At 35.9% G+C, this 19,723-nt stretch overlaps 1 protein-coding gene across 5 annotated transcripts in view; it reads right to left on the bottom strand.

Annotated features, from left to right (window-relative positions):
- The window catches only part of LOC111061806 (transient receptor potential-gamma protein), a 228,530-nt gene that overhangs the window by 186,074 nt on the left and 22,733 nt on the right, over positions 1–19,723 (bottom strand). For all 5 annotated transcript variants that reach the window (XM_039423190.1, XM_039423193.1, XM_039423191.1 and 2 more), the window contains exon 3: positions 7,665–7,779. The gene's annotated coding sequence lies outside the window, so the exon portion shown is untranslated. The remainder of the gene's footprint in view (positions 1–7,664; positions 7,780–19,723) is intronic.

The following is a 19,723-nucleotide window of genomic DNA, read 5'->3' as shown; positions in this document are numbered from 1 at the left end:
TTGAACAAACTCCTGATCAATAGATGGGAAAAATAATAACAGTCTAGACAAGGTAACTATTGATAGCCATGAATATAATGGATGCCTATCATCACACTTTCCCTTGATGATACTTGGCACAACAGAATGCAGAATACCCTCAAATAATCAAAACCAGCTATTTTCAGTTACGAAGGTAACAAAAGAGTGTAAATGTTTTAAATAATTGAACAGTAAGAAGTAACTGGAGTAGCGCTCAAGGTTCAGACTCTAAATAATATGGTAATAGCAATAATTTGGGTTTACTGTTGTTTCAGTTTATTATTATCAACAGTTAATCAAAATTATTCCCATCATGCATTGTTACATCGATTTTTCGGTACCTAGTGTTCTGAGTAAAAACATTCATTACTCTACCTTTTCACAGCTTTCACGTTTCGAAACAGTATGGAAATTCTGTTATCATTGAATTCCCAGCTGCCATACAACTTCAACAAACTGACAGCGGCCGAATAATGTAGGAATATATTGGAAGAGAACACGCAATAGCCGGATAATTTTATTCTCTTGAGTATTGCGTTGAGCTTAATAATTGATGGAATTAATTTTTGCCTCACCACTTTAAGCTGATATTTCACAGAAATTAGTTATTAATAACTTGAGCCTATAAGATGAGACAAGGAAAATGTTACACTACATGCTGTGCTAAATATCGGGGCACCGAGCTCCGCTCTGGAGTACAAAAGCATATACAATTTATTACGGAAGAAGAAATGGTAATATAATTATAGTTCATACAGAAAGGTTTTATCTAATCACAGTGGATTGAGATTAATTCCCAGAGAAATTCAAAAAATTTCTCACAAAAGCATGTTGAATTTTAATCCTGATTAATTATTTCACGTGAACCAAATCATAGAAGACCATTTCACAAAATGATAGCTTATCTGATTGGTTCTACTGAAATTAATCAGGATTAAAATTCAATCGGATTTTGTACAGCCGGCACTAAGTACCTGATTGAATGATTACAAAATGTTCAACAGCTGAGTCATAATTTTGTTTCAGTCCTACACACATGCACTCGCTCACTCACTTCCATCATCAACAGACGACAAAATTATTAGCTGTTTTCCAAGGATGAATAAATCCTTTTAATGTCCTTCAGCAAGTTTTCCCAGAGATGAGACCTAGTGCAATCGAATTTTTATATTATAAACCTACTATGTTCTGAATTTCGTGAGAATCGTTAGAGCCGATTTCGAGATCCGGTGAAATACAAACATATAAACAGAAATTGCTCGTTTAATAGTATACAGTCCGGTTACTTAAGGGATTTCGTGTGCACTTCGTGAAGATGGAAACAGACCTAAATATTCTGATTCTAGGATACCTCAGGATATCCGAACCCCTTGATTCGCATTTGGGGGTCGCGACTGGGCCGCGTAATGGCCGATTCAAAATGACGGATCCAGCATTAATTAAAACGGTCATAGGATGGTTACCATTCATGATAGGGACCTCTAGTGGACGCGAATCGAATCACAATGAACTATTCTACCAAGTTTGTTATTACACATTTCCACCTAAAACATGATTTTAACCTACAAAAATGAACTTTTTCAAAATCATTCAATTTTTCACGAGAGTTTTTTCTGAATTACTACTCTCAATGACAATTTTTGGAAATAAAAAGCCAAACAAAACTCCTTTGAAATAGAATTTTCCTACAGCTACCTCGGAAAGTTGCTGTTCCTGTACTGATTACAATACCCAAAGATTCACTTTTCCGCTATAGTGCGGGAAAAATTTTTTCTGTACTCCAGATTTGCAACATGGCAACACAAAATAGTTGGTGGGTAATATGGAGGATTAGTGCACGAAAACAAAAATTAAGTTGGTAACAATGACTGTGGTTAGATTTAGATAAGAATCATTTCAATGGCTACCCTTCATTTATGATAAAATCCCAATCTAGAAATCCAAAAGAAGAATAATGTTCATCCAAATCATAATTAAATAATCATCATTTACGAATTCTCATCATTTAATAATAAATAATAGTTCTTTACTATTGATAATTATTATTTCAACTGCAAGAAATGAGAAAAGTAGCAAATATACATTATAAAATTCGAATTTTGAGGTTAAATGATTACCGTTCGATATTCATATAAATAAAAATAATAAAAAACATAACAATACTACAATAAATATTCCCTGTTGTCTATGTAATTCTTATGAATATTTTTCAGTTTACTTTGAGCATTTTTCTCGGTAATTTGAGCAAATGTCTAAATTTCTGAATCCTGTTTCAGTAGCTGGATGAAACAAACTTAGGTACGATTCTTCCCGCTAGGTCACGCACTTGTCGGTTCAGCCATCTTGCAGCCATCTTGTTGGCGTGTATTTTGAATGCAAATTTTTTGTTATATCTGTATTTTTTCTGATTCTTGAATGGATAAAAATGAGAACTTTGGCTGAGAATTTTCAACTTCAATTGGATTATCAATTTTTATTGGTGTAGCAGCCCTACCTGTGCTGACGTGACACGAATGCACTACGGTTTTGTTTACGGAGGTAGTGCCTATACCCGCTTCGAACTTCAGAGGGTCGAATTTATACACACATTAAGTATTATTGTTGCAGTTTCATATGACGAATAAGGAAATTAAAGTGGAGTGAATTATTACGTTGAATCATCAGAATGTTCTTCATTTCCAGAGAGAACATAGAGGGTCACAGCTTTAGGATAAACATAAACCACTGGAGCTGATGAATATATCAGAATATTTGGATATGAATGATGAAAATATTTTCTCTTTCAATATCATTTTAATAATAAGTAGTTTTTACTAATAAATAAATAAATGAAAAAGTATTATGATGCGTATTATACTTCTATTTGAAGTATGATCTTCTATCTGATTATCTCTTACACTTGTAAATGACTGTAAATGGTTCGAAACATGTTGTATTAAAATATATACTTAAAGGTGCTATGATCTTTAATCTGTATTATCTCTTACTATATTGATCTATATACAACTATTCAGCTATCAATATTCGTAACTATAAATATATATATATTCATAGAAGAATTACATTTTTCCCATTAAACAAGCAATCAAAATAATCATTTCAAATGGTAAGGAGACTATTCTATTCTATTCTATTTAGAAGCCTTTCAGGCTGAAAACATATCAATGTACTAATCTCCATGATTGAGACATTCTGTAACATCAATGATTCCCATATCACAAACAAAGCCGAAATCGTTTGTAATACATCGACACATCTGTATAGCATGGATATAACATGAGATCGAGTAATATTATCATACAACCTAAACATCATGAACAGAGTATTGCAGATGACCAATAAATTGGTGGAGGGAGGGGAGTGGTGTAGTGGACAATCGAAAATTGCATATTGCAAAACAACTCTTTCTCCAAAATAAACACAATCAACTCAGTACGGTTGTTGAGAATTATTATTACAATACCCACACGAATTGATCCCTCCAAACGAATTCTGTACCGGAATATCCATTATTATTCCGCTACGACCACAGTGAAATTCCGGAGACGAAAAGTTGGAACGAAAAGCGAGGCTACACACTTGGAAACAAGAAGAACGTTATGTGAAGTGGACCTAGCTCTTTGTTTCATAAAAGGGGAGCAACAACCCCGATTTCCACTTTTCATTCTCAACTTCGTCCCCTTCCCCCCCACTGCCCTACCCGCTCCATCACAAAACACCAGACTTCTCTCTTTCTCTTTTTGGCTCCAGCTCCACTCCTACATTCTTCTATCTCATAGACGTTCAGCTGGTATTTGATCATTGCACGAGTATCCCCGGCACAAATTTGCAAGAGTCGCTCTCGAAAAGGTCGAGTGGCTTGAAATTGGTTACCGAAAGTCCGAATGTATGCGGGCAACGGTGCTATACGACAATATCTTTTGTAGGATGATCGTACTACGGCAAGTATGGATCAGTAAGGCATTTCGGAAATGGGATTATTACAGTGTTCTTACCAATTCGTATTCAAACGCTCTTGGGTGATAGTTCTGAAACTATATATTGGGTAAAATATGGATGTATGAATCCGTAAAGCGATTGAAATGGACAATTGCAGAGATAAAAGAGTGCATATTGAATGAAAATATATTATTCACAAGTTGATTGATTGATTACAGATAAAATATTATCTGAAAAATTCAAAATTTCAATTATTCCATAATGAGTATGAGTTGATTACAGTATGCTCCGAGAAAGCCTTGACAATTTAATGAGGTAAATGAAGTTTGATTAAATCACTGGCCTGATAGTCCAGGTCATTCCAGCTAATCAATGGAGTAGAAAATCAAATTTCAACTCTCTCTCTTCCGCGCTTTTTCTCTCCCTCTCTTAATATATACACTCTTTCCTCGCCTCCATCAATATATGTGAAGTAATTAAATCAATGTAATTATCAATGCCATTACTAACCAAAAGTAAAGTGGAATAGATCAAACTATATTCTGAGCTTTCTCATATATTAGTGAGAAATTTATCTCTTCCTGGTATAGACACTGGGATAGGGTGGAACATAATATAGTAGGACTAATTTTAATTCAATAATCATTCATCATCATCCACGGCTTTACAATCCGAAATGGATCTTGGCCTCCTCCAGCAATCGCCTCCATTCCACTCTGGCCATGGCAGCTCGTCTCCAATTTCTTACACCAAGCCTCCTTGCATCTTCAGTGATTGAGTCCATCCATCTCAGTCTTGGTCGACCAGGGCGTCTTCTTCCTTCCATGTTATAATTCATGACTCTCTTAGCCGGATATGAGTCATCAGCTCTTTCAACATGGCCTGCCCACCTGAGTCTCCCTACTCTGATAATAGCCAGTGCATTGGTGTGGCCGTACATATCATACAGATCCCTATTCTTTCTTCTCTGCCACACTCCATCAATTTGCACACCACCAAAAATTCGGCGTAGAATCTTTCTTCGTTCGAAAACGTTGATCATATTCTCATCCAGTTTTGTTAGAGTCTATGCCTCACTGGCATAGGTCAGCACAAGCAGAATCAGTGAGCGGTAGACTCTTGTCTTTGTTTCTCGGCTCAAATTCCTTGATTTGAAGTGTTTGGCTAAACCGAAGTATGTCCTATTTGCAAGTAGGATTCTTCGTCTGATCTCATTATTTTGTTGTTTCATTTTTTGAGTTTACTGAAGACCCAAGGTAGACGAACTCATCAACCACCCCCAAACCACAATCAGCTATCAGGTCACACTGAGCAGCATTCAATCTATGAGCATTGGACCTTGATGAGACCATAATCTTTGTTTTCTGCTTGTTTACAATCAGTCCCATACTATTTGCTGCCCCTCTCATGCTATTATATGCATCCATCATATTAAGGGACTGATCTGGCTGCAATGTCAATATCGTCAGCATAAGCCAGTAATTGAATTGTCTTATTGAGCAGGATTCATCTAGTGTCAATTTTGGAGTCTCGTATTACTTTTTCCAATGCCACATTGAAAAGCAGACATGCTAAAGCATCACCCTGCCTAAGACCATTGTAAGACTGAAATGGATCCGATAGAAGATTCTGTACTCTTAATCATTACATAATGAAAATTTTCATTGTGATATAATGTCTGTCCAGTTCGATATTATTGTATAGTATCATACTTCTCCTGTATGTTTAGTAATAAAGCACAATTATCCCATAATTCCACTAATCACTCAAAATAGTTCACTCTCACAATACATCAGCATCACATAATATCCTCTCCCACCACCGATCATAGAATAAATAAATATTGATTCAAATTGGAAATGGAGAGTTCCAAGTGATTGAAAAGTAGATTAAGGTTGGCCATCCACTAGAACCGTTTTCGTCCGAACTAGCATCGGCCGAAAACTACCGAACGGGACCGGACGATCCCCCCGACAAAGGAAGGAATAGATGCTCGTCCATTGCAACAGGTTCATACGGCCGTGCACGGCCGTCTCCGGCCGATCAATTTTTCGATCAGAATTGAATAGGATTTTCCGGCTCTGTCCGGCCGAACTGAGCCGGACTAGTCGAGCTGAGACAACAAAGTGTTCCTCACCTAAAATTGTTTTACAGTCTTGTTTGTTTTTGTTTTTTGAAGTTGTTCTGTTTTATAAAGTTGTAACTATGTACAATGAAAAGTTGATAAGTTTGGTTTAAGAGTATGTTCCATTGTGGGATATGAGAGACAAAAGTTATCATCGTCGTGATGTTCAAAGGAATCTGTGAACAAAGATTACTTGATAATGGATAACTAATTTACTTACTTACTTACTTACTTACTTACTTACTCACTTACTCACTTACTTACTCCCAGGGCTATCTATATCTAAGTTGACATTTGGCCGCACCAACAAACTGTCTGCACGTAGTTCGATCCTCAGCATCTCTTTCTGTCGCTCCAAGTCTCTCCATGTCAGTCTTAACCTGTTGCCACCATCTCTGTCTGGGTCTTCCCCAGAGGGTTCTTCTTCCTAGAGGGTTGGGTGTTAAAACTTTTTCAGCTTGGACTCTTTTCCTCTTCTGAGTATGTGCCCAGCCCATTGTAATCTCCTACATTTTATTTCACTTACAATGTATGGTTTATTGTGGAGGTCTCTGATTTCCTTATTATGTTTCCTCCTCCATTCTCCTTGCTCGTACGTGGGCCCATATATCTTTCACAGTACTTTATTTTAAAACACTTTGACCTTTTGTTCTTCTTTCTTGGTCATTTTCCAAGTTTCAGACCCATAGAGTAACACTGGACTTATAATTGAATTACTAATTTAGTGGATATTTTTTGCAGGTGAGATTATTGTAATGAATAACTAATTCAGTGGGTATTTGTTTATTCAATTTTCAAAATCTCAATATAATCATTGTTTATGGAAAATGATGGTGGCTATGATAGTAGTTAATTCAATAATTGGCAACTAGACTGACGTAACGGTTCTAATGGACGACCATATTCGGCCGCATTAACGGCCGGCAGATTCGTCCGATCCAACGGCCGAACGGATCGGTTGAATACGGTTCCAATGGACGGTTACCCTTAGTGAGAAGGTTTTAAAGAATAATATTGAAGAATGGGGGATGAAAACGATCTAAGACGCAGTTACACGGTGTTAGAAGAACAATAAAACGACTGTTTTACAACCAGGCAGTGCAACTCGCAGTTCAGTGAAACAAGTTTCTATTTTATAGGTTCCACATAAACACTTCATTGAGTTCAGCTTCACAAGTGGGCGCGATTGAAACTGTAACATGTATAAACTCAACCCTACTATTCTAAGGGCTGTTAACACTGTATACGTTCAAACTGAATTAGAACAGCTACTTGTTTAAACTCAAAAAGTATCATTTTATAATAAATTGAACCTGATTCTATCCACCAGTTGTTTAAAGTTGGTTAAAGGTGATACCATGCAAACGTCCCTATGATCCATTATTGTGTGGGATATTCTACTACTGGAGTTTTTCAAATTCTCCCTTTTTAAAAATTTACTAAATTCCCACTTTTTCTCAATCCATCAGAGTACTTGAGGCATTTTATCTTATTTTCTATGTAATACAATGTACTTCACATTCAATATACAGTGAAGAGAACATGCTGTGGTCTATGGTAGTGAAACATGGCAGCTCACCTTGACTTTGCGGCTCTTTCTGGCGGCTGCGACAGACCGTGACTTCCTCCTAACGCGCTCCAGAGCAAGAGTCACGCCTCCACCTCATGCCACGTCACTACACATTCCAGCACTTCTGCAAACACAACAAAATATTGCAACATGAAATTTCAGAGGAATACTGAGCTTATTTGTAGAGATTTCTGTAAAACTATGTAAATTGGAACCATAAAAGTTTAAAACGTGATCACTACCACTTAGAATTTTATATACCTAATATGATACTCAATTGATACCCATTTTGAATTGAAGTTATTAGAAACGTCATTTCAAGTTGAATGCTGTAATTTTCAGAACTGCGAGTAGAGAATAAATTCATACATTTTATGTTCATTCACATAGAGGCACATACTTGTTGAGGTGGAACGGATTGTAATTAAAAAGTAGTATTTCAGGTAACCAGTACACAATCTCCACATTTTAAAGGCAATGTATTTGTGGTAAAGAGAACTTCACGTTGGAAACTATAGAAAACATGTGGAAAGTGGAAAGAAGAAGAAGAAGAAGAAGAAAATGGAATATATTAAGGTTGGTTAAGAGGAAGAAAATTTGAAAGAGAAGAGCCGGAGCCCAAGAATTTTGTAGTTGTAAGCTATTCAGTGAGGTTAGTGACTAGGGTTTAACTAAGTTAATGTTCAGGCATTACTATAATGTGGTTACATCGATCAGTCTCATAAGAACAAAGTAGAGGTGTTGAGATATGCAAAGTGAGAAATCTTTTCAGTGCTATTGATATAATATGCAATATAATAAGCTGTTTTTTAGATTCTCATGGCCGCATCAAGAAAACACGTGTATTGATACCCATTCACAGTTAACTTTCTATGATTTATGAGATTCCTCGAAAAATCTTCCCAACTAGGGAGGAGAGTGTACGGTCTAGGGTGTAATAGTTTTTGAAGTTATGGTATATGGATCATAGATTCATAATACTGCATTTTTATTTCCCAGTCTCGTATCAAGGCCTGTAGTGAAGTATTTCTAGGCATACAAACTCACCTCTCAGCCAGAAAAATCGATCCTACACATATTGCAGTGTTCAACAGAAACCTATAATATTTTTCAACAGTGATTCAGTTTATGCCCAAATTAAAATTCCCTTTGTTGACATGCTCATAGTCTCTGGCCTGGGCTGCATCGACTCCCATCCCCTCAAGGGAACACGTAGCACCATGTCAATAAAATAACGTGTTTGTTACCGTACCAGACTCCAATATTGGTTTGACTGGTAGTATGGTGAACGCGTACGTGCGACCAAACATAAATCATGTTTCAAAACCCCAAACCCCCTTCAACCCCCTGCCTGATCCTAGACCCCGCAGCACCGATTCAATAAGTCACAGGGTTTCATTTCTATCCGCAGTATCCATAATGGTCTCTGCGTCCTATTCAACAACTGCTGGTCTACCTGCCTGCAGCCAGAGCACAATCACAACAGATAGTTGATAGTATCAACAATGTTTTTGAAACTAATTAATTTCAACAAAGACTGTTATTATGAGTAATGCTGTTCAATTCGATTAATTTACTGAATCAAGTACTGGTATATTGTTGTGATACAGATGCAAGATAATGAAGATAATGTAGTTAAATGATGTACAGTAGAACAATACTAACTGGATTCCATTTATGGGTGTATTTGTGTGGATGAAATACCTGTGAAAGTTTTCATCTGTCATTCAGCTACCATTTCATTATCAAACATGCTGGGAATGTGTCTGCTAATACTTGTGTCAGGATTATTGTTTGGGATATTTATTTTCTTGGCAACTTGGATCCTTTTGGTCAGACTAATTGGATCACAGTTCTTGTTTCAACATAGAAGTCAATTAAAATATTCCAGACGCAAGCATAGGATCTTTAGATTATGACTAATTTGTATAAGAATTATAAGTTCTATTCCAATGAAAAATTATTAAGTTGAAGAATCACATCAATGGCAAACATGGTGAAATGAAAGAGCGAAAAGTGCATAAATCATGGTATGGTATGTTCAATTCAGAAGTTCTGTACAGTGATACGAGGCAAACTATCCGCTGAACGAGGATAGCAGGAAATTTATAATAATTAGCGTATGTCCAATGTGTTATACAGAGAAATAAAACGCAGGATTTTGAATTTTCAACAGTCATGTTTTGAGTACAAAGCATCTCCATGTATTGAAACAGTAGTTCTCTTTCTCATATATATATATATATATATATATATATATATATATATATTGTAACGTATTAAAATTCGATAAGCAAGCAAAATCGCTAATGAAAAGAATTTTATAGGTTTGGAGCAAACAGCTACCGGTACTCTATTATCGCCAAGTGCGATAACAACAAGTGAAAGATTAGATAATAACGGGTACCATGGCTAAAATTAGAACAGCCGAATAGGAAAGAATTTTATTTGCTATTTATTATATTATAAAGTATTGGAAATTTGAGGTTAGGCTATAATACCTACTGGTCGGCTACCTAATAATCAATCAAGCCGTATAAAGTGAAATCTAACCTTGGCAAAAATTTGTTGTAAACAAATAGTATTCAACTAGAGAATTTGGAAAGCACATGGCTACTTGTTGTAGAGTAAAAACAACTTATAAATTCCAAAAATATTTATTATCTGTAATGAGCATGAACAAGTACACTTAAAAAATAAAATTAGAATATTAAGGAAGTAGGATATTCATAGGCGCATGGATACATTTGTGAATTTGCATGAACCAATCAAATTACAGTAACCGATGGGCGGCAATAAAGAGCCAATATATATATATATATATATTATATATATATATATATATATATATATATATATATATATAATATATAATATATAATATATATATATATATATATATATATATATATATATATATATATATATATATACATTGTACTAGCCGTAAGGCTCGCTTCGCTCGCCATATCCGTCTAACCTGGACCCCCGACTGGATCGTCCAAAAATGAGATCAGCGGGCTCGCTTCGCTCGCCTGCATGTAGACCTCAGCGGAACCTCTGTACCGAATTTAAACGTATTATGTCAATCTGATCTCAAAAAACACCTGTTACTATATCGGCGTATCTTTGGCAAACAAATTCTTCCATCTCAGCTAAACCTGTGTACTGATTTTTTTTAAATATATTTTCATCAATTATTGAAAAAGGTGAGGAAACGCAGAAAAGCTGAGAGAACGCTAATTTTGGCTAACTGGATAAATTGGTATTTAGGAGGTCCTGGATAAATGCATTTGAATCTTCAACTTGGTGTCAACCTAACAAAGTCAACTCAACTTAATGCCAACCTGACCAAATTTTTAATTTAGTCACCAGAACAACTGTTTCGAAGAGGTACTCTCTCTAGATTATAGTTCTATATTAACATATGGTATGGACATTTCAATTATAATTTTAAGATATTGGAATAAGAAGAATATACATGCTAAAAGACGAACTTTAAACCCTTAAAAACCACCCATAGAGTTAAAATATCGCCAAAAGATTTCTTAGTGCGCCTCTAAAGGGCCAACTGAACATACCTACCAAATTTGAACGTTTTTGGTCCGGTAGATTTTTAGTTCTGCGAGTGAGTTAGTGAGTGAGTGAGTCAGTCAGTCAGTCAGTGAGTACCATTTCGCTTTTATATATATAGATATGATCATGTTTCTCATAAATCAGGTGGGGCTGGGAAAATTTTATTTTCCATTGTTTATTCAATTCTACTTGTTTTATTTACCTACCTTCACAGTTTCTCAAACTCTATTCCGTAGAAGCAGTTTACGATCGTAGCTTATGATGTGAACTGAGTGAAACACAAACATCAATAAACAAGCAACTAGATTCAATCATACTGGACACATTAAAAATGGAGCCCGGCCACACCACAAAGGTTAATTGGTCCCTTTCAGCTGATGGACCCAGATCCCCAAACGTTCAAATTGGTGGAAAGTTGAGTTTTGTTGTAGCCGTTAGGTTTGCACAACGGAATGTCCCAGCCGAGACAGACAAACCCAGTAAAAAGTGGAGTGCCGATTGAAACTTCACGAAACAACAAAACTTGACAAAGTTTTCTGGCGCTGAAAACACAAGACCGAGTTACTGTTTTGTCTCCTCAATGCTGCGCAGACTGCTTCCGTCCTCAGAAAAGCTTCTTATATTATGAGTTAGCACTGGGAGACAGTTTCAACATTTCGTTGGGAAAAACGAATATTATTTGATGCTAACCATTTTTACTTTCCTTGCCCTATTACCATAGGTAAGGAAAGTATTGCTTTCCGAAAAGAATTGAGGTACCCATATTTCTAAATTTCTATACGTTTCAAGATCCCCTGAGTCCAAAAAAGTGGTTTTTGAGTATTGGTCTATATATGTGTGTGTGTGTGTGGTGTGTGTGGTGTGTGTGTGTGTGTGTGTGTGTGTGTGTGTGTGTGTTGTGTGTGGTGTGTGTGTGTGTGTGTGTGTGTGTGTGTGTGTGGTGTGTGTGTGTGTGTGTGTGTGGTGTGTGTGTGTGTGTGTGTGTGGTGTGTGTGTGTGTGGTGTGTGTGTGTGTTGTGTGGTGTGTGTGGTGTGTGTGTGTGTGTGTGTGGTGTGTGTGTGTGGTGTGTGTGTGTGTGTTGTGGTGTGTGTGTGTGTGTGTGTGTGTGTGTGTGTGTGTGTGTGGGTGTGTGTGTGTGTGGTGTGTGGTGTGTGTGTGTGTGGTGGTGTGTGTGTGTGGTGTGTGTGGTGTGTGTGTGTGTGTGTGGTGTGTGTGTGTGTGTGTGTGTGGTGTGGTGTGTGTGGTGTGTGTGGTGTGTGTGTGTGTGTGGTGTGTGTGTGTGTAACGATAAATTGATAAGCTCTATCAACTGCCACTAGTCCCATATCTGTAAAAATTTCAGGAGCTCCGCCTCATCTATGCAAAGTTTGATTTTAGATTCCCAATTATCAGGCTTCAGATACAATTTAAACAGAAAATTCCAAGTGGAAAAGATTGAGCATAAAAATTTCTACAATTAATGTTCAGTAACATTTTCACCTAAAATTGAAAATAAGCTCGAAATTCGAGAAAATGTGATTATCCAATTGCAAACTGTTGGCAACTGTTGATTCTATTAAATGATTCACTATGAAGAGATAGCAGACCTCGCATGTCTCCAGCGTTATTGACCTGTCACCAGCTGGCTCAGATCTTTGTTTATAAGTAGTAGACTTGAGAAGCGCATGAACACTAGCGTCAGGTGATCAATTTTCATAACGGCAAGGAATGTTGTGTGAGTGCGCCACACCAGATTTTTAGGCTAGTTTTGAGGAGAATATTATTCAGACTACCATATGCTACAGTTAGGAGTTTTTAAGCTTTTACAGAATAATATCATAGAGAAACAATAGCGTAAGTTTGCTATCGTTTCTCTATGATAATATGAACTTGGATATCAGCTATTTCAAATTTATTTGGAAATATTTTGAAAAATATCTAGATTATTCATTGATAAGAATGAATTCATTAGTAATTGCTAGCTTTATTGCTGATTCATAGCCCCCTGTTCACACATGATTCATTTCCCCGTGAAGATGCCGCGTGTATTGTTGTGTTACATGAATCTTTAAGAACCTTTCAAAATTAAGAAACCTTGTTGATAATACAGTGGCAGAGCTATATTTCATGTTTCGCTAAAGGCTATTTCATATCGACAACTCATAATTGGTCAGGACCATTTTTATAACTCTACCAATCAAAGCTGCAAGTGCATGATGTGGATTGAATGTGGCTATCCAATGCCAAATAATGTGTACAAAAAAAAGCATGCATGAGAAAATTGATGAATTCATGGAATCTCGTAGATTGAAACATCATCTTACATCTACTCGGAAAGCACTGATTGTTACAGTGATAATCATTAGCACTAGAACATAAACTCATTTGGACTTCAATAACAATCTAAATTAGGGAGAGAAACAGTCTTGGGATGATTTTCATTTCTCAAAAAATCATTGATTTGATTATGTGTTTTTGTAAATTGATTAAAAAAATCGAATGAAAAATGGAAATACGTTTTCTCTCGCTCATAGACCCACTTCTACTTTTACATTCAATCTAATCACCCTAATCATCAATTCATTCAGATTTCATCTACTGAGCATATTCGCAGAAATATTGCAACTCAAAGCCGACCAAATGAATTTGTCAAGACAATAGCATGATTACAGGGCTCATTTGTCGATGTGTCTACCTCGCAGTTGCAAATAAACGGATGACTGAGTCACATTGAGCCAATCACTGAGAGAGATGCGGGTTTACATTCTACTGATCAATTGAGTTCCCCTGGTATGAGTGCGAAGTGGATGGAACAGAGAAAGAGAAAGGATAGGAAAGGCAAAGAGGATGAAGCGAGAAGGCAGATATCAGTTTTTCAGCTGACCAATACAGACCGGCTAAATGCGACGGGGAATCACGCTTCAAAAAAGCCAATCACTAATTTCCCCTTTCCACATATTTCTGCAATCTGCAATGTTTGATTGGGGATTCAACTCTTGCTGCCGAAATGTTTTATTGCATTAACAATGATGTTGAGTTTAACTAGTCAGTCGTGATGTCAATATCAGGGCGTATTTGCAATGAACTTTCTCTTTTTTTGTGAGGATAATACTTTCTACATTACAGTATCAATACTGAAAAAGATTTTTTAATTTAGAATAATTGTTCTGCTCTTTGAAGCGTATAAATTACTTTCTTTGGTAAAGTTGATTTGAAATAGATATTGTTGATACGGCTGATATTATTGATATAATGTAATAGATGTAGTAAATTTGCAAGAAGAGACAAGAGTTATGAAAAGTTGATAAAATGGTTGAATGAATTAAACGAGAGAGAGTTTTCATCATAAATTAAACCTATTGAGCAAAATCGTATTTATCAATCCTTAAATCTGGAGCAAAGGCAAAATAATATTTTTAAGTTGGCATATATAAGAAGAATTGGACAGAATGTTTTTTAAATTCTCATTTTGAGATTTCATGAATTGTATATCATAAACAAAACAATCCCTTTGGAATCAAGTTCAGGATGGATAAGAAGAGATTTTTTCAATTTCATCATGAACGAAACGCGAGGCTGAAGCTTCCGATGTCCCTTTTACAGGGCATTGCAGATTACGCCGGAAATATTTTGTCAATTTGATTCTACTTTCATTTCCTCGGAACAAGCATCCTCTCCAATATTACGCCAAACACTCTTCTTCTATCCATGGAAAAATGTATATTATTCCTTTTGAGAAATATATTTCTATTACTAATTTGGGATCCTTTATTATCTCCAAACAGAATTGAGTTGCAATCTCTCAGAGAAATTGAAATTAGAGGAATTTTGATCAACAATTCGTAAAGTTCAATTTATGCTAGGTCACAATGTTTTTTGGAAAAATTTCACCAAATTCAATACATCTAGCTCAAACACATTTATCATTCACGGTGGAAATTGCATAAATTCAATTTCAATAAATCTTCTAATTCATTGGACATTTACTTTCAACCACCAAAGCCATCTCATATTATGTCAGAAACCTACATGCAACTGATCATATCAGGCTCCTGGAAATGTTTGAGTGCATTTTTTTTTATTGAACTTTCACTCAATCTATGTAATTTGATGCCAAAAGATATATGTGGAATTGAAAGTAGTTTGTCACGACAAATTACGATTGATGAGTTTGAATCAATGATAGCGAACCAATCCATTAACTCACTATCTTCACTGATATGTTCCGAGAGTACAAAAATAGCTTTAGTTTTGAATCACTTCACTCAGTAACAATGGAAGAAGTAAGATTGGAGCTTTGTGTGACATGATATAATTTTTTAATTATTGACAATAATTACATTGATTTTTCTCAATACAGATAACTGATCCGGGAACATAATTTCTCTTGATGAACTCCAACTATTACTACTGCGTCCCTTGACGGCTGTCAGGTCTATTTCTACGCCACTGATGGAAAGGAACTTAGACGTCATCCTACTAAATCATCAGACCCACCTAATTACAATGTGCTAATCGAGTTGAATCCAATCAGATTATCTGTTCATCAGTTGCATTAGAAACCATGCGCTTGGAAATAAGGAACACGCCTGGTTATTTCCTGTGGCTGTGCGAATATTACATTACAAAGATCAGTTTCGACAGTAAACGGATACAAAACTTGGAAGCGAATTTCGGCTGGTGTGGAAAGGGAGAGGCTTGCTGTGAGAGAGAGAGAAAGCGCGTCCATGATTTGATGAAGAGAGGAGGGGATGAAAGAGAGAGAGCTAGAGAGATGCCCGTCAGGGAAGAGTCATTAAGAAGTCGCTGCTGCCTGGAGAGACAAGAGCCCTCCAGAACCGAGCACCTCCGGATTGATTATTTCCTCTAACCAGACGCTGACTGAGAGCTCACAACTGAGAGCAACGCAGAGCAAAGGAAGCAGAGCGCCTCCCGGGACCTCTTCGCCCCCTCTTAACCCCCCTCCTTCCTGCCGACCAACTATTGTCTTCGCCAAACAATATCAAAAGGCCAAGAAAATAAAATGGCGCTAGCTAAACACTGCACTTTTCTCTAAACGAAAAATCTCTTCAGTCCATTCATTAACTGGTTTCATAAAGGATTTGGTGCTTATTTTGCTCTGACTCTATATTATTACCACCGATTATTATGCTGACCAGTAGAACGGTATCATGTAATAATAGCCGAATTTATGTTCCTGCCGAATAAGTGGGATAAAAATGTATATATTGTAATAATTTGTCTTATTGGTGTGATATAAGATGAATACTTTTGTTTCACCGTTATTCATAGAAATAATTGAATTTTGTACTCAAACACTAATTTATCATTGATCTCAATTAAAGGCATTCGATTTAACAGATATGAAAGGCAAATTTTGCAATGCCAAGACACACTTAATTATTATAAACAACAAATTGATTCAAATGAACAAGGAAATGATTCGAAAAAATTACTAAGCTCTTGCTGCAGGTTGATGCGAATATTGAAGGTGAAGGCTACAGTAGAAAACAAACAACTTCTGATATTTTGTTGAAAATTCATGAGTTATACTTTTTTGTACATCGGAAAGAAATCAGAGAGGAATTTTTTACCCTACACCAATTAGAAATAAAAACACTCTGTGTTACAGGTATTTTTATCTTAAAATATTATTCCACTTCCATATCAACTCATAAGTTATTCAATAGTATGTTTTCGTAGGAGAAGATGCCCATACGAGTATTGCACGTGATTAGTGAGGCCCCAGAATAATTGTTAATGATATAAGAAATATTCTATCAGTATTTTTAAAGATAAGTTCTGTATCACGATAAAGTGATTCAAAGAGCAGAAACAAGAGAATAGAGCAATGGTTAGTTTAGTGCATATTTCTAAAAAGAATGATTTCATGCAAAAAATACAGAGTGAATATTGGCATTATTCGAACTCAATGACACTCAAGTAAATAAGAATGGGGACTGAACAATATAAACGTTATATTGAGAAAGTAAGAGTCTTTTCAATAAGCGTCTCTCACAAGTTCCGAATGCCACGTCTTGACAAATTTAACAGAAAATTGAGCCAGGGAGATGATAAACAAAAGTGGGTAAGACCAAGAATCTGTCCGAAAGGTTGATATCAAAAGTTTCTCAACAAACGTATAAACGAGCAGTGTCTGTGAAAATGTCAATTTCAAACGTGAAAAGCTCTTCATTCTTCTACCTCGCTGCTTGAGATCTCCTTTCAATCAACTGCAAATAATCTTCTTTCCAGTGCTGAGAGCCCTTGGGAAATATATTGGACTGTCGTCTTTTCTTACTGGATGCGAACAGAGTAATCAAGCGTTACTTTTAATATTCAAGTGAAAGTGGGAGGTGGTTGGAATGTCTTCTGGTGATGATTGCTAGGAAATTTAGAAACTAAAGAAAATATTTAATTCCAGACTAATTTCTAGGGCGATCTCCATCAACGAACATAAGATTATCATTCTTCGGACTTACTCATATGAATAGACATTTCTCATTAAAAGATCCAACAATATCAAAATCAAAATCTCTCAGTAATACACAATATCTGTGTGAACAAACCAATAGTGTTGCACATTAACACAAGAGAAAAATCGGAAAATAATTGAGTTGTTGACGACTCTTGTGAAAAGTAACTTACTCCACTAATTGGACTAAATGTGAAAATTTATCCACTCCACTAAATGTGGAAATTACTCCACTAATTTTTGCAAAGAGTAACGATAGATTTTCGCCATTCCTCCAATTTAAATTCAATTTAATCAATATTCTGGCAATTATCGATGGTTTCTAAATGCCTTTGTTATTAAGAAGTAATATTATATGTTTTATTGATACTTTCCTTGAACTGAGATGATTTCCCTGATGTTCTGTTACCTGCTTCTTATTACCCAACCGTTTATTCATATCTCATTAGTCTAATCCAATTCTCATTTTTCCTGGATACCTTTCTCGGTTGACAATCTAGGGGTATTTCCAAGTTATTCGTTTATGATGTTGTGGAATCTAGCTAGCTTCACCACAATCTTATTCCCATTTTCTTGAATACTTCTATCGTTCAATACTAATCAGCATGGCTGCCTCAGATTAATGAAGAACCCATCGTCGTTGCGTAAAACAAAGTGTAGTGGCGTTATCAAGAAACTGGTAAGACGCAGAAGGCAGAAGGGGCAGTGATAAGACTAGAGAAGTCCCCTGAGAAGCTCATCAGTTGGTGCAGAGACATCAGAAGCAAATTTCAGGAGATAGGGGCTGCCATTCAGAGCCGATGAGAGACTGCTCTCAAAGCCCAAGTGCACCGAAAGGCTTTGGGCAAAAGTAGGCTAGTCTGAGATTTCGACAAGTGAAAATCCTATTGATGAGTGTGCATTACTGAAAGTATTACTAAAGTATTCTCCTATAATACTTTAGTTTCATCTACTAGAATCTAAAGTATTCTCCTAGAATACTTTCTTGAGTATCCACAATCTCATTCAAAAACTAAACTTCAAACAATGGGTTCAAAATGATCCAAAAACTTCCATTAATCTTTTTCTTCTATCTTTCGATCTTCAGCTTCTTCTTGAGATTAAGTATCCACAATCTCATTCAGAAACTGAACTTCAAACGATGGGTTCAAAATGATCTAAAAACTTCCATTAATCTTTTTCTTCTATCTTTTGATCTTCAGCTTCACCATTGCTACTATTCTATTTTACCATGTACATTCCCGTACATTTTTTAATTCAGCAAAGTTCATGTCAGCGGGAATAAATAATTCAATAATATATTTTAATGTTTATCCTTCATTGATCCATACAATAAGTACATCATCAAATGATAGGGAGAGGAAAAATAAGGTAACATTGTGTTATTCCTCTCCCAAATTCAGATAAGGTTACACATAGTCCGAAATAGGTTAAGTCTTGTAGGTGTTAAAACTTAACAAAATTTTCAGTCCTTAATAATTTTCACAAATAATTATCAATTATTATTTCAAGTTTTAATTATTATAATCAAATAAGTTATTATTTATAATTATCAATTTGTAATATTAAACTTTCATAATGATTAAACGTATACTTTTTCTATGATGATGATCATGACAGACTCAACTGCTAAAATAAAAAAATTACACTCTTATATAGTTTTGATTTTCTTAGATCAATACCTATAAGATCTTAACCTTTCATCTCTTTTGGCAAGTTTTGCTTCGTGCAAATCGCTCCTAACCTCCATTTCACGATCACTCCTTATCTCTCCATTTCTTCTCTCTCAATCCTCCAACTTCCATTTCCTGCCATCGATATTTTCTCTGACCTTTCTCACTTTTGATGTTGGTTCAGCGTCTATACAAGATCAATCTTTCCACTCGTATGAAAGGACAGGAGAAAGAGGTCTGTAGATGTCAGATGAACTGAAATTTTATTCTTATTTATTCAGAATTGGGCGTTCTCCATTGGACTTAGAAGTATTACTTAGTGTACAAGTTTCTTGGTGAAAATCTATCTTGGCGATAGTCGTTT

This window comes from Nilaparvata lugens, chromosome 3 (assembly GCF_014356525.2).
Source record: "Nilaparvata lugens isolate BPH chromosome 3, ASM1435652v1, whole genome shotgun sequence".
Classification (NCBI taxonomy): Eukaryota; Metazoa; Arthropoda; class Insecta; order Hemiptera; family Delphacidae; genus Nilaparvata; species Nilaparvata lugens.
Note: the sequence above shows the minus strand (reverse complement) of the source record. Positions and strands in the feature narration are given on the sequence as shown.